The sequence below is a fragment of the Aegilops tauschii genome, chromosome 6 (assembly GCF_002575655.3).
Source record: "Aegilops tauschii subsp. strangulata cultivar AL8/78 chromosome 6, Aet v6.0, whole genome shotgun sequence".
NCBI classification, from domain to species: Eukaryota; Viridiplantae; Streptophyta; class Magnoliopsida; order Poales; family Poaceae; genus Aegilops; species Aegilops tauschii.
In genome coordinates, this window is record NC_053040.3 from 474,762,514 (window position 1) to 474,776,993 (window position 14,480).

Genomic DNA, 14,480 nt, shown 5'->3' on the forward strand with positions numbered 1-14,480 from the left:
GATGGTAATCATTACAACAGCTATAACTGCATCTATATTACTGAACATGAACAAAGAAGTGGGCAAGTATATTTGTTCTCACATGTAGTAGTGCATGTACACTAAGCACATTGTTTTTTCCTAGCACCTGACCTTGGTTTGCTCCTGCTTGAGTGAGCACCTCGTGACAGTCAACAGTGAACAGTTACTCGAGGAAGATATCTTTTTTTTCTAGGATTCAAGCAGTGCATTCCCTATGTACTTACAGAGTTGTAGCCTATAAGGGCCATGTGGGGTGGATCTCTTGGCCTGATAAAACACTTTTTTATCAGTTGCCTGGTAGAGTTCTGCTACAGCCTACAAATAATGCTATAATTTCCAGAAGGCTTGCACATCCACAATAACTTTTAGGACCGAGAGAGTACAAATAAAATCCACCATCATTTTTTTACGGTTATTGTCGTGATTTTGTCACGGCAGATGTCCTAAGGAAAGGACTTAGTCGTGGAGCCATCGCGCGAGTTAGCTTAAAGGGGTTAAAGCGGACAAGGGACGCAGAGGGTTTATACCGGTTCGGCCCCTTGCGGTGAAGGTAAAAGCCTAATCCAGTTGTTGTGTAATTGCTAGGGTTTCAATGACCAAGGAGCGAATACGCTTTGCCTGAGTCTCGAGTTGTTGTCCGTTGTCCTTGAACCGCCACCGGGTCGTCCCCTTATATACATGGGTTGACGCCCGTCGGTTTACAGAATCCCGAGGCCGGCTCATAGACGTGTCCGGCTCGGTCTCTGCTCTTTCTATCTTACAACACAAGTTTACATACTAATGCCGGTTTATGTCTACAGGCCTTAAACCGGCTTTTGGGCCCTGGGCCTTCATGAAGCGTCACCGTCTTTGTCTTCATGGGCTTTAGATATAGTGAACCATTATGGGGCTAACCCGGCCTCTCCTGGCCGGTTTACGCCCAGTAGTAATATCCCCAACATTAGGCCCCAGATTGATTTGAACTGGTTCATGTCAATCCTCAATACTTAAGAAGAATCTTCTTCAGCACCTTCACATAATCTTGTAAACCGCCGTGACGTCACCTTCCAGGACCATGATAAATCGCCATGACGTCATCTGTTATTAAAAATTGCGTATAACCCGCCTTCATTGATGGGCCTCCGACAATCGAGGCAACAGAGCTGTCATATATCCCATTTTTTCGGGCTCCTCGATTCTCGCGCCTGCCTTTATCCATTCATATTATAAATAGGGCCGAGGGGTCCCTTTCACTTTCCCCCTCGTGCCTCTTCGCGTCGTCTTCTTCCTTGTGCCGACCGACCTGCGAGCTCCGCCACCGCCGTCGCCCTTCACCTCTGCCTCAACAAAGGTCGCTGCATCATCCTGACCATACCAGAGAAACGCGGCGATCCTCCGCAGCTTCATCAGCCCCAGTAAGTTCCTTCTTTCCTCACTCCAGATCCACCATTAGGGCTCGGTGTTCTTCATAGTTCTTGAAAGTTCTTGAATCTGTTCTTCCTGGTTTCTCTTCAGTAGTACGAATGGCTAGTTAGATCTGCTTTTTCCAATGCCCTTGTACTTTAAACTCCTGCTTCTTTGTTAGAACATCTGCCTTATATAAAACTCATATGAGCTTGGTGAACTCTTTAACACGCTGGAAACTAGGTCAGAATATTTTTTGTTTTTCCCACGTGCGGTAGATCTGAAATTACCAAGCCAAGATGTGAAACTTGTTTTTCCTTTACTTACGCACCTTTAGACATATACCTTTAATGCCAGATTAGGTGGTTTAACTTCATAGAAAAATGATGACCCAGTAGATACCATTAGTCCCCTGTTGAACCGCCAACACATTCATCATTGTGCTGTCCCCATTGTCAGACTCCGGTTTACAAATAACCAACTCCGGTTTAACAATATGCTTACATCCTTATACCGCTTTATAGTTGTCCACTATAAATCTTAAACTGGCAATGATCGTGTTTCAGATCTTCATTGCCATGGCCAAGCAAGTCTATGAATGCAATTGGGTTCCTTCTCGAATAACCGAAGATCAGTTAAACAATTGTGTTTTAATGGGCGCTTTAGCCAAGAAAGATGTCATCCACTGGAGGGTCCCTGGCCCGGAAAATCCTCCTACACCCAAGGACGGAGAGGTAGTCGTGTTTGCTGATCATCTGGGTCGAGGTTTTAGCCCTCCCGGTTCAAAAAAATTCTGAGATGTACTGGCCAGTTTTCAGCTGCACCCTCAAGACATCGGTCCAAATTCTGTGACCAACATCTACCACTTCCAAGTCTTCTATGAGGCTTATCTACAAGAGGAACCTACAGTCGAACTGTTTAGGGATTTCTTTCACTTAAACCGTCGCACAGAGTTCACGGATGGACCCAATACGGAATTGGGTGGAATGGCGGTTCAGAAAAGGAAGGAAGTTACTTTCCCTCATCCCAAGCTCCACAGTCACCCCAAAGAGTGGAACCAGACTTGGTTTTACTGCAAAGATACATCTCCAACCGATGAGAATCCCTTGCCGGGCTACCGCCCTCACCGCCTTAGTAATACACATCCTTTTCCTCAGAGGTTGACCGCAGAAGAAAGGGCCAACTATGCCCCCAGCTATCAAAGCTTAGAGCCTTCATGGCGAACGGTTTGACAGGAGTTGACCTTGCCCGTTGTTGGATAAGCTGGAGTATTCTGCCCTTAAGCCGGCGCTCCGGTTTGATGTGTGAATACACAGGGAGTTTGAAGGATGCTCAACGACACATTGATATTCAGCTTACAGATGCGGAAGTTACTGAGGCTGTAAAGAAGATGCTGAATGAACCGGAGGCTGTCTGTAGCCAGACCGGACTACTCCCTTTCTGCACTTTCAACAAACCGCCAGCTGTAAGAATCACATAACTCTTTTTTATCTTAAGTTGCTTCTGTCAAAATATTCTCCGAAAGTTGGACTATTTTCTGACAGGGTGATGATCCATTCTGGAACAAGAAACCACAAGACAAACCGGCAAAGCCGCAAGACACAACGGCCAAGCCACTTCGCCCAAAGACCAAGGTTGTTAAGAAACCTGCCAAGAAAAGGACCACTGCATCCTCCGAGCTAAATGCTGATGACGATGTGGGTAACCCAGAATCAGAGGTAGAACTTGACTCTCTTGGTTCATTTTTCGTGCACCTCATTGACAATGATTATTATCAGGACGACGCTGATGACGTAGAGGTAATCATTCTTTCCTCAGATTCAGATCCTCTGCCAACACCAAAAATCCGTCGAGCAAACCGGAAAGTAAAATTTTCTCACCCCCTTGCTTACTTGGACCCAAACTTTCTTTTGAAGACGCAGCAGCACGAGGCTCGCCGCACAACCCGGCACAGCGGCCAGGTAGTTACCTCCGCCGGTTTACCAAACACTCCGGTCCGGAAACGCCGATCAGAGGTCTCTTATACCCTTGACACTTCATGCCCCAAAGCGGGTTGTTTCCGCCAGCCTCTTAACCCGTCTGATTCAATTATCAGGGTACTTCTCACTCATCTTCTGGCGAGTCATCGGCCACACAGCTTCCACCCCTCAAAACAGTTCCTGGGTGAGTTATGCACTTGTCTTTATTCTTGATGTGTTATCTTTACGTACTGTACTGATCCTCATGTTTATCTTTTCTCAGTGCCAAGCCGAGACCCAGCAAGAAGGCTCGGTTAAGTAAACCGGCTAATGATAATGTAGCTGTTGAACCAGAAAAAACTCCAGATCCGGAAGAAACTGACGCTGACGCCATGCTTAATGATCTGCCGCCTCAAGACCATGACTTCCTTGCTGAACAAGTGCAAGCTGACACTACAAGCCATGCAGACCAGCCAACCAGCCCTGTCCGAACTGATGACAAACCGGTCAGTCCAGTTAAGGATACTGACAAACCGCCAACTCCAATAAAGGCTGCTGATGACAAAGATGATGACATTATGATTACTGGCACTGGCCACACCACTCCTGGCAATCCTGTCGCTTTGTCAAAACATACTGCCAAGGATGAGCTCTCTGCTATCGGCAAAGGCAAATGGAATGCCGACTTATCAAGCTACGCCCATCTCAATGCTCAAGACATTCACTCTGGTTTCTTGAACCGTCTGTATACCAGCCGTGACTATGAAGCTAGTTTGGTAAACTTGATGAAGGAGCGATATGAGGTAACTACTATTTTTCTCTTTTGTCCAATTGCAGTTAATCAACTCCTAGTAGCCCCCAAGTGACGGTTTCTGATACCAATCTAAACCAGGACTTTTGTCATAATTTAACTTTGCATATTTAGCCTCCAGGGACCGGATTACCTCTTTAAGATGAACCGGTTCTTTAAAATTTTCCATACTGCTCTTTCACCGGTATAGCCCCCAAGGGCCGGTTTAACTTTATAAAGATAAACCGGGACTGTAGAAGAATTCCCAGACCAACAGTTTTTGAGCAAACACACATTAGCCCCCAAGTACCAAGATTAATATTTGTATTGTGCTTGGGACTTGTAGAAATTTCTGATAAGGAGCAAATATGCATTAGCCCCCAAGTATTAAGGGCATAACTTGTTATGTGCTTGGTACTTCAAATATGTAATGTCAACTCATTATACATCTGTCTCTTTATAGGCTGAGCTGAGCAAGAAGGAAAGGCAAACCGCTGATCTGCAAGAGAACATCAAGTCCCAGCAAGCCGAAACCTCCAAGGCCAAGGAAGAGTTGATCAGTGCTCTAGATGCTATGGAGAAACTGAAAGAAAGCTTCAACAAAGAGCGGGCGGATTGGGAGACAGAAAAATCCGCTTTACGAAAAAGGGCCGAAGACGCAGAAGCAGCTCTTAAACCAGTGGTAGACGAGCTGACTGGCGTAAAGCGGCAGATTCATGCCATGACTGCTGCTGTGTTCGTGAAACATCTTTTCCCTATACTTTCAACATATCTTCCCATGTGTGGCCGGTTTACTGATGTGTCAAATGATGCAGGAACTCGCATTAGCCATCTGGGCTCTGATGTTCAGAAGAAGCTGAAGGTTGCCTATACCCTTATAGAGCAGTTATATACCGGTGCACAACGGATCATCTGTGCCGCTTCACACAACAAGCCTCCCCCCACTTTAATTAAGGAAACCTTGGCAAGGTTCTCTATGCTGCCTGCCCGGGTAGAAGAGCTAAAGAGGTCTGCTGCAAGGGCGGGTGCTCTGACCGCACTAACCCGGGCAAAAGCATGGGTACCTGACCTTGATCCGGTGGAAGTGGCTAAAGGCTATCCCAGCTTAAAAGAAGACGGATCAGAATTTGATCAGGAGGATCTCCGCGCCATAAACCGGGAAGTACGTCCACTAGCTTGTCAACTGGCTGAAGAAGCTGATCTTTCTTTTTACCAGGCGAGCTATGACATCAATAACAAACGGGTTGTTGCACCGACTCCTGAAGCGCAAAATCTGATCCCTCCAATCCGTCAGCACACTTATGCCCCTGATATTGAACCGTCAACCCTTATAAGCGACGAAGCTGTGTTCCAAGCTTTAACTAGGATCGACTGGACAACTGTTGACTTCCAGCCGCTGGGTAGAGACGAAGAAGATGAACCGGTGCAAGATGATCCGCAGCCGTTAGGTCAAGCTGATAGGCAATCATAATCCGGGGGCCGGTTTAGTCTTCCACGTGCTGCAATGCTTATTGAGAAACAATTATCCCTTTGGGCACTGAAACGCCTTATAATAGGCTAGTTAAAACACTTGGTCTGTTATGCCTTCGTGCATATTTATCTGCAACTGATGCATGCTAATCCGCCATGCTTAAGATATGATGTCCATAATCTATAACTATTTATTCAAGCTGTTCCTGCAGATAAGAAGCTTAAAGCGCCCTGGCGGTTTACCACCGGGTGGGTCATGATACCCAAATATATATATGACCAAGGTTGTAAAAGATAACCAAATATGGAAATATATGATACCTGCGTCCTTTAGGCATAGTGTTGGCTGACCAACTTTGTAGTGAGGGTAATAACCCTAATTCGGAGTATAAGTAACTCCTGTTATATGATGCTGGTTTACAATAAAACCGTTTCCGGGTTGTGATAAACACCGGTTTAATCAATACTGGTGACTTTTAGTCGAAACCAGACCGGGCTGATAGTCTCAGGATTATAACTTGATCATGTATTGACAACTTGGAGTTGACAGCCTAACCGGGTTGATGAACACAGGTTTGAAAATATCACAAATCTTGTCAAAAGAAAGAAAAACTTAGCAAAAGGCAAATTAAAATTGTTGTAGTCGAGGCTTTTCACGGGCTGCCAGGCCCCAAATTTGAGGCTTTTCATGGGCTGCTAGGCCACTGAGTTAAACCATTTCACAAAGCCTTTTAAGATGGTCCTCAATCCTTAACCAATCATCGTTTTAACATGACAAGTTCAGGGTCTTTATTTTAGAGTAACTTGTCAAAGTTCGAAGGGTCATACCAGGTTTACCTGGGCGGAGTAACTTACTTAAATAGGCAGGTTAACCCGGGGTTTTAGGTGTATACACCAGGCTTCCAAGCCATGGTTTGATAGCCTATTACAAGTGTAGATTCTTTGTTCATTTCGACAACAAAGAACCCCCAAGTAACATTTGAGCTGTGCTCAGTGGGTGTCTATGTTTGAGTTGTTGCTTTACAACACTCTCTTTGGCCCCAGATTGATTTGGCTTTGAGCCGATCAAGAGGTGTGACTATGGTTCGGATACGACCAAGCCCCCAAGTGATGTTGTGGCATTGCGCCGATCAAGAGGTGTAGCTATGGTTCGGATACGACCAAGCCCCCAAGTGATGTAACGTAAAGCTTTGAGAAGCTGAATCAAGGGATAAACCGGACGCCGCTTTATAAACAGAAGCTCCATGTAACCACACATGATGCAGGAAAAACAACGGATACCCCGCTTTAGCTGAGGTTCCGGTTTATTATATTGATCATAATATATACATTGTCATAATATGTACATAAGCAGAGCCTATGGCTCAAGTATAGTAAGGCCGAAGATGAGCAATATTCCACGGCCGGTTGGTCTCCTCCTCCGACTTACGTGTCTTTGTGCTATCGAACATCGATTAGGTAGTACGACCCGTTGTGTAGATTCTTGCTGACCACAAAGGCTCCTTCCCAAGGGGGGGACAGCTTGTGCATATCCGTCTGATCCTGGATGAGTCGAAGCACCAAATCGCCTTCTTGAAAGGTTCTGGTTCTAACCCGGCGGCTGTGATAACGACGCAGATCTTGCTGATAAATCGCCGAACGGGCTGCTGCCATGTCACGCTCCTCATCTAACAAGTCAAGAGCTTCCTGCTGTGCCTTCTCGTTGTCAGCTTCAACATATGCCACTACACGAGGTGATTCATGACGGATGTCACTAGGAAGAACCGCTTCCGCTCCATAAACCATGAAGAACGGTGTGTACCCTGTTGATCTGTTGGGCGTGGTATTGATGCTCCATAACACAGAAGGTAACTCCTCAACCCAACAATCCGGCGTCCGTTGCAAAGGAACCATAAGCCGGGGTTTGATCCCTCTCAAGATTTCTTGATTGGCCCTCTCCGCTTGACCATTGGACTGGGGGTGAGCCACTGATGATACGTCAAGCCGGATGTGCTCACGTTGACAGAACTCCTTCATGGCACCCTTTGACAGATTGGTACCATTGTATGTTATAATGCTGTGTGGAAAGCCAAACCGGAAGATCACCTTTTTGATGAATTGAACCGCCGTTGCTGCATCACACTTACTGACTAGCTCTGCCTCCACCCACTTCGTGAACTTATCAACCGCCACCAAAAGGTGGGTCTTCTTGTCCTTGGATCTCTTGAAGGGCCCAACCATATCCAGCCCCCAAGTTGCAAACGGCCAAGTGATTGGAATCATCCTCAATTCTTGAGCCGGTACATGAGCACGTCGTGAGAATTTTTGACAGCCATCACATCCTTTGACCAAGTCCTCGGCATCAGCATGAGCTGTTAACCTATAAAAACCGTGACGAAACGCCTTGGCCACCAAAGACTTTGAACCGGCGTGGTGACCACAATCTCCTTCGTGGATCTCACGCAAAATTTCACGGCCTTCTTCAGGAGACACACAGCGTTGAAACGCCCCTGTCACACTGCAATGATGTAACTCTCCATTGATAATAGTCATGGACTTGGACCGCCGGATTATCTGCCTGGCCAAAGTTTCATCCTCTGGTAACTCGCCCCGGTTCATATACGCCAGATATGGAACCGTCCAATCCGGGATAACATGAAGAGCTGCCACCAGCTGAGCCTCCGGATCAGGAACAACCAAATCCTCTTCACCAGGGAGCTTGACGGACGGATTATGCAGCACATCCAAGAAGACATTAGGTGGAACCGGTTTACGCTGGGAACCCAAACGGCTTAGAGCGTCCGTCGCTTCATTCTTTCGCCAGTCCACATGATCCACCTGATAACCTTTGAAGTGACCTGCCACAATATCCACTTCACGACGATATGCCGCCATGAGTGGGTCCTTGGAATCCCAAGTGCCGGACACTTGTTGAGCCACTAGGTTCGAATCACCAAAGCACTTAACTCGGCTAAGATTCATCTCTTTAGCCATTCGAAGACCATGGAGTAACGCCTCATACTCAGCTGCATTGTTAGTGCAAGGGAACATTAAAGGAGAACATAACAAAACTTATCACCTCGTGGGGGAGTTAAAACGACTCCAGCCCCCGAGTCTTCCAATTGCCTGGACCCATCAAAATGAATAGTCTAATAAGTATGATCCGGCTTCTCCTCTGGCGCTTGTAGTTCTGTCCAATCATTGATGAAATCCATAAGTGCCTGAGATTTGATCGCCGTCCGGGGCATATATTTTAATCCGTGAGGCCCAAGCTCAATAGCCTACTTAGCAATCTGGCCAGTTGCTTCCCTGTTCTGGATTATATCCCCCAAAGGAGCAGAGCTGACCACCGTGATAGGATGACCTTGGAAATATTGCTTAAGCTTCCGGCTTGCCATGAAATCTCCATACACCAGCTTCTGCCAATGCGGGTACCTTTGCTTGGACTCAATAAGTACCTCACTGATATAATAAACCGGCCGCTGAACCGGATACTCCTTCCCGGCCTCCTTGCGCTCCACCACAATAGCCACGCTAACAACCCGGGCGTTAGCTGCCACATATAGCAACAACGGCTCTTTATCAACTGGAGCAGCGAGAACCGGTGGATTAGCCAGCTGCCACTTTAAATCCTCAAATGCTTCATTAGCGGCGTTACTCCAGACGAAGTTATCCGTTTTCTTCAGCATCTGATACAAAGGGATGGCCTTCTTGCCAAGGCGGCTAATAAACCGGCTCAACGCGGCAATCCGGCCTGCCAGGCGTTGAACATCATTGATACACCTCGATTTGGCCAAAGAAGTAATGGCTTTGATTTTTCCGGATTAGCTTCAATGCCCCTGTTAGACACCAGAAAACCCAAGAGCTTGCCTGCCGGTACACCAAAGACACACTTGGCCGGGTTAAGCATCATTTTATAAACCCGGAGGTTATCAAAAGTCTCCTTCAAGTCATCAATCAGTGTCTCCTCCTTCCTGGATTTCACCACAATATCATCCACATAGGCGTGAACATTGCGGCCGATCTGTTTATGAAGACGATTCTGTACACACCGTTGATAAGTCGCCCGGGCACTCTTGAGCCCAAAGGGCATAGACACATAGCAGAAGGCTCCAAAGGGAGTTATGAAGGCTGTCTTTTCCTGGTCCTTAACTGCCATTTTGATCTGATGGTAGCCAGAATACGCATCCAGAAAGCTCAAACGCTCGCAACCCGCCGTAGCATCAATGATTTGATCAATACGAGGGAGGGCAAAAGGATCTGCTGGACAGGCTTTGTTGAGATCTGTGTAGTCCACACACATACGCCAAGTGCCGTTCTTCTTGAGCACCAGCACCGGATTAGCCAGCCACTTAGGATGAAATACTTCAACGATAAATCCAGCCGCCAAGAGCCTGGCTACTTCTTCACCAATAGCCTTGCGTATTTCTTCATTGAACCAGCGAAGAAATTGCTTGACCGGTTTATACTTGGGATCAACATTGAGAGTGTGCTCAGCAAGCTCTCTCGGTACACCTGGCATGTCAGAAGGCTTCCACGCAAAGATGTCCCGATTCTCACGGATGAACTCGATGAGCGCGCTTTCCTATTTCGGATCCAAGTTAGCGCTGATGCTAAACTGCTTGGATGAATCGCCGAGCACGAAGTCAACAAGTTTAGTCTCATCAGCCGATTTAAACTTCAGGGCCGGATCATGCTCTGTAGTTGGTTTCTTTAATGAAGTCATATCTGCCGGATCAACATTGTCCTTATAGAACTTCAATTCCTCAGTTGCACAAACCTATTCAGCGTATGCCGCATCGCCCTCTTCACATTCCAAAGCGATCTTGTGACTCCCGTGCACTGTGATAGTCACCTTATGACCCGGCATCTTGAGCTGTAGATAGACATAACAGGGCCTTGCCATAAACTAAGCATAAGCCGGTCGTCCAAACAGGGCATGATATGTGCTCTTGATTTTCACCACCTCAAAGGTCAACTTCTCTGATCTTGAATCATGCTCGTCGCCAAAAGCAACCTCCAGAACTATCTTACCAACGGAATATGCCGATTTACTAGGCACCACACCATGAAAGACCGTGTTGGACGATTTAAGATTTTTATCTGTTAACCCCATGCGACAGAAGGTTTCATAATAAAGGATATTGATACTACTCCCCCCATCCATGAGTACTTTGGTGAACTTATAACCTCCCACCTGAGGTGCCACCACCAACGCCAGATGACCCGGATTATCAACCCGGGGTGGATGATCCTCTCGACTCCACACAATAGGCTGTTCAGACCAGCGTAAGTATCGGGGAACCGCCGGTTCAACGGAATTCACTGCCCTTTTATGAAGTTTTTGATCGCGCTTGTCCAGGCTAGTGGTGAAGACATGATACTGCCCACTATTCAACTGCTTCGGGTTGCTCTGGTAACCCGACTGCTGTTGCTGATTCCCCTGATTATTATAACCACCTTGGTTGCCCTGATTGCCTTGATTACCCTGTCCACTCTGGTTACAGTGAAAACCTGAACCGGAACTACCTCCACCGTAACCCGGCCCATGAGATCCGCGGCCTGAACCGCCACCCGGCCCATGATCATACCGAAAAACATCAGAGTTTTTGAACTCTTGCATGATGTAACAATCTTTCGAGAGGTGCGTGGACGGGTTCTCCTTCGTCCCGTGCTTTGGGCAAGGATGGTTCAACAGATAGGACAGGCGGTCCGGATTAGGACTTGGTCCTCCACCGCGCTGGGGCGGTTTACCTTTACGCCGTTGGCCTTTATCCTGCGCGTTGGTATTAGCCACAAAGTCCAAGCTATTATCCGCTTTACGCTTACCGTTGTTTCCATGGCCCGCCGGGTTGTGCTGCTGCCCCTTGGTATGTCCGCTCTTCTTTCCCTTCCCTGTCTTATCATCATCAGACTCGGGGTCCTTGGTACCATCAGAGTCGGCATATTTCACCAGAGCAGCCATGAGAGTCCCCATATCATTGCAGTGGCGTTTGAGCCGCCCCAACTTCAACTTCAGAGGTGCAAACCGGCAATTGCCTTCCAACGTTAAAACTGTTGTGTCAGCGTTAATGCGGTCCGATGAATGCAAAATCTCTGAAACCCGGCGCACCCAATGGGTTGTTGATTCTCCTTCCTCCTGGACACAGGCAGCTAGGTCCACAATTGACATGGGCTGCTTGCACATATCCTTGAAGTTCTGAATAAACCGGGCCCTCAGCTCGGCCCATGACCCAATGGAGTTAGCTGGTAACTTTTTCAACCAAGTTCGAGCCGTTCCTTCCAACATCATGGTGAAGTATTTAGCGCATGCTGCATCGTCCACATCCAGCATCTCCATTGCCATCTCATAGCTTTCCACCCATGACTCGGGGGATAAATCGGCGGTGTAATTCGGCACTTTTCATGGGCCTTTGAAATCCTTAGGCAGGCGCACGTTGCGCAGCGCTGGGACGAGACACGGTACTCCCAAAGAGCTAGAGGTAACCCCTGGTTCCACCGATGTGGTTGGTCAAACCCGAGTAAGCTGGCGGGCCTCATGCTGTGCTGCTAACTCGGCTTCTCGACGAGCCCTAGCGTGATCCACCACATCCTGAGCATCACCACCACCACCCACCGGGTTATGGCCACGGGGCAGATCACGGTTCCGCGCATTGCTTGATACGGCCGGTTCATCCATACGCCTGATGTAGCTCCGGCTTGGGCGGGGAGTAGAATGGATCCTCTCGCGACTATATGAATAAGCCTGCTGCTGAACCAAAGCTGTCTGAAGAAGCTCCCTAGCCCGTCGCGTCTCGACTGCCACCGGAGACTCGCCTTCGATCGGAAGGGCCGCCAGCCATGAAGCGGCAGCAACAATGTTGTCCATCGGGTTAGAGTAATGACCCGGTGGTGTTGGGACATGCTGTGGTGAAACGTGATTCTGGCGAGGCGGATCCATCAAACGTGGCTGAACCGGCGCCCCCGCTCCAGGTGCCTCCGTCCGATTTACCATCGACGGATTGCTGGTCCCCGCTCCTGGGGTATTAAAGAGGTTCTTGGCCTCATAAACCGGCGGCAGGCGAGATTGGTACCTCCTCTTCAGGACATCATTTGATGCACTCTGATTCAGCGACAAACTACAGGCAATTAACTTGTTACAATTATACATGCTCACTAGTCATCCATGGCTCAGCCCCATGCTCACAAAATCATAGAATGCACAATTTTATTTGTGTTGTGGCAGCCTGAGATCCTTCTGCCAGGCGCCAAGGAGGAAGAGGAGGAGCACAACAGCGGCAAGAGCAAGAGCCGTGCTCCTCCGGGTAAGCACACACCAACAATTCATCAAGCAGTTTTGGCTCGTCACGCCCGGTCGCCAACATGACAACCTTGATATATTATTTTAATTAAATTACTAGAAAATGATGACAAATCAAAGGGGTCCAGCTGCAAACTGCATATAATTCAACAAATATGAACTGTACAAAGCAACTCGCTAATTTGAGATGTGCTTTGTCCTTTGAAGACAAAAAAGGAGAAAATTTGAGCTACATTTTGCAGCACACAAAAAAACAACAATTTTCATTACTATTTGAACAGGGCAGATACCTGCTCCAGTTTACTTAATTAAAACTGAAGCAATACAAGGTGCTATCAGACTACATCCAGTGGCATTATATGGCTAATGACCATCTAACACAGAGTAGCAACAGATCATAGAAGCAGGAAATGCCCAAAGCAACAGAATACATAAAAAAGTAAAGAATAATCTATACTACTTATGTATATAATGAAAAAGAGATGGTTCTCCTAGCCTCTGAATCATTATCATTTGGAAAATAATCAATTACCCTCTTGGATCTTATGTACCCGAGTGTCTCGGATCTTCGCCAAGCAAATTTCTGCAAATGTCATTCTGTTAGAAGACAACCATACGTAGTGCATATCATAATCAAATTGTTCAATGCATAATTAGATAATAGCTGAATAGATGGTTCTCATGGGTGAGCATGTGGCACAACATTTTCTTTCGTAGAAGAAATAAGCACTATTTTTAGACATCACACTACAAAAAAATACACTTCCGTGATAATACGTGTTTGTCACAGTAGGTCGCATTTTTTGTCATGCATGTATATCCATGAGGATTTTATGACAGAATCAAGATAGTCATACCTGTGCTGTCGTAGAAGTGTTCCATGACATTACCAAAATTATCATCACGGAAGTGTCCACTTCCATGACGATAAATCGCGCGTCACAGAAGTGCTTTCATCAAGGGTGACCGACACGTGGCATCCACCGTAACGGAACGCCGTTAAGCTATCGGGTCGGGTTTTGGATCCGATAACCCGTTAACAGCCCCGACCAATGGGAAATTTCCACGTGTAAAATTCTTATTGGCCGGACGAAACACGTGCCAGCTCGTTAGTGGGTCAGATAGGCGCCTATGATATGTCGACATGTGCCACGGCCCACCACTGGCCCATTTAGCTTACAAAGCCGGCCCGTTTGACTTGGTCAAAAGTTAACGGGCTGGCCCATGAAAAGCATGTTAACGGCCTCTTCGCAAATAGCCCATTTTATGGCCCGTTAACTCACGGCCCGTTAGGCCCTAAAGGAAATCGGCCCAACAACGTCATGTGGGCCGTCGAATATAACACCAGCCCATTTCACTTTCGGCCCCATGTATGGCCCACGACGTCTTTCGGCCCATATGAGGCCTTCGTATCTTTCGGCCCTTTACAGGCCCACGGTGACTCTAGCCCATAATGAACAGTAATTTTCTTTATACCCGTTAACGGCTCGTGATTTACATGGGCCGTTTCCAGCCCGTGTTAGCTTTCGGCCTATTGACGGCCCATACGTTCTTGGGCTCCTTTTCGGCCCTTGATTAC